Below are 2231 nucleotides of genomic sequence, written 5' to 3'. Positions count from 1 at the left end.
GTGACACTGCAATCAGCGCTGTCTCAGTTTGTCCCAGGACTCACCGATAATTTCTGGTGATTTAACTTCTTTGAGCGCAGGCAGTTGGAGCGTAGTGGACGTGGCCGAGTGGTTGAGGCGATGGACTAGAAATCCATTGGGGTTTCCCCGCGAAGGTTCGAATCCTGCCGATTACGGCGGTAGCAGGTCCGCTCGTTTGAACCGACCTGTGCATAATTTTGACGGGATGTTCACTAACTGCTGTCAGAATTAATATTCCGCGGAAATAGGTTAGTAAATATGTCCGTAGCGCAAAGATTTTGGTCACCCCGGTAAGTCGACTGAGTATATGCTGCGACATGGAACAAATGGCTTCGTTACTCAGCTGTATATTTGCCTAGTTGGCTCCGGTCCTAAATACTGCGGCCCAAAATATGTGCTGAGCGATAATTCACCTCTCATTCACTGAACGCCATAGAGTGTCGGCCCACACTGCTACACCTGTTCTCACTGGACATACCCGGTGAATTGTTGCGGCACCCCTTACCACAGTTGAAGTTCTCCTCCTCTCTCCGCTGAGAGTACTACAACAACCTATCCCGCTACTCCTCCTCTCTGATTATCTGTTGTTTTCACACCTTACATTCTTGTTCAACCCTTCAACATCTCGAGCTTCCCTCTCCCCTGACTATCAATCTGAAGAAGGGTGTCTACCCAAAACGTCACCCATTCCTTCTCTCCAGAAATGTTGCCTGTCCCGCACTGTACCTGCAGCATTTTGTGTCGACCACATACGTACCCTTTCTCGGGTTGGGGGCGGATCTGTACACAGGAAGCTAAGTGCTTCCAGAATGTTCTGCTTGATGAGGAGCGTTGCTTCCTGACCAAGTGAACGGTAAGGTTGCTATAAGGATACTTTATTCACAGAATATAAAACAAATTACTGTATGTGTAAGCGTTGGGAATGTTGGATGTGATCCTGTACTATATACGGGGTGGGGTGGGGTGGGTGGGGGAGTCTGAATAACATTTATTTTAGAAAAATCTTTCTGGCCCAAATCTTTGATGCCGCTTATGAAAAGCAGTTTCCCAACCGTGTCCCTGGTCAGCGCTTCCCAGCTCGGGAATCGTCCGTTTATTGCCCTTTCCGTCCAGTTGTCTCTGTGGCGCAATCGGTCAGCGCGTTCGGCTGTTAACCGAAAGGTTGGTGGTTCGAGCCCACCCAGGGACGCTGCTGATCGGATATGTTTTGCTGTGCATGTCCTTGGCAGCTGAGCAAATCTGCTCTCTCCAGACGCTGGCGCTCTCTGCTGTCGCCTCAATCCGCTTATTGGGTGTCTCCCTGCGGCGTCACACTTCCTTTCATTGAAATGTTCTTCTTTTCTATAAACAACATACCAGGAACTGAAGAAGGGTCTCGACCCGAAACGTCGCCTATTCCATCTCTCCAGAGATGCTGCCTGTCCTGCTGATTCATTTAAGCGTTTTATGTCTATCCGTGGAACTAGCGGATTGGATCTCTGCTGAACTGCCGCTGGCCAGTTTTAAGAAGGTACAGCGAGACGTTTGGACACAAAAGGCGCCGAGAGGTATGGGGAGGGAAGGGAACAGTGGACTGTGATGGGATGATCAGCTGAGAACATGTTGAATGGTGGTGGAAACTCGTGTGGCCACGTGGCCTGCTCCAGCTATTTCCAATGTCGATGTTGTTCTCACGGAGTCCGGGATGTAGCTCTGCAGAAGGGCGCACGTTTTTCGTGTTTAAGGCCCCAGGTTCAATACGCGTCACTTCCACCTGTTGACTTTACAAAAGTTGGGGGAAATCCCGCAAACGGTATCTGAAGAAAATTGGACTTTAAAATGCAGACTCGACTTTGCCCCGAATCCTCGAGAACTGGGAAAGTGACGTTTCGGAGGTATAAATCCCCGTCGATTTGCCCGTTTATATTTTATTTCGTTCAATGTCGGGACCTGGGAACCAGGAGCAAGTATACGCGACAGCAGTGAGCACAAGGATATTAACCCAGGTGTAGAAACCTGGGAACATGGCGAAGTAGTGAGACAGGGATAACAACACTGATGAGCACGCTAAGAAAATGAAGAAAGACGCCGAGAAATACAAAACAAACAAGATGAGAATTTTTGCGATGTGTAGATAGTTCGATATAGATAAATATGCAAAGCACACTATAAAGGATAGAATGATGGCAGCAATCTGGAATACAGTTGGAGTGATTGGAGCGGTGTGAGTG

At 48.5% G+C, this 2231-nt stretch overlaps 1 non-coding gene across 1 annotated transcript; it reads left to right on the top strand.

Moving 5' to 3' along the window:
• The first annotated feature begins 1136 nt into the window (after positions 1 to 1136).
• Positions 1137 to 1210, top strand: trnan-guu. Its single transcript has one exon. It is a non-coding gene; the product is annotated as a tRNA-Asn (tRNA).
• The last annotated feature ends 1021 nt before the right edge of the window (positions 1211 to 2231 follow it).

This window comes from Amblyraja radiata, chromosome 37, assembly GCF_010909765.2.
Source record: "Amblyraja radiata isolate CabotCenter1 chromosome 37, sAmbRad1.1.pri, whole genome shotgun sequence".
NCBI classification, from domain to species: Eukaryota; Metazoa; Chordata; class Chondrichthyes; order Rajiformes; family Rajidae; genus Amblyraja; species Amblyraja radiata.
This window is presented reverse-complemented; position numbering and strand designations above follow the sequence as displayed.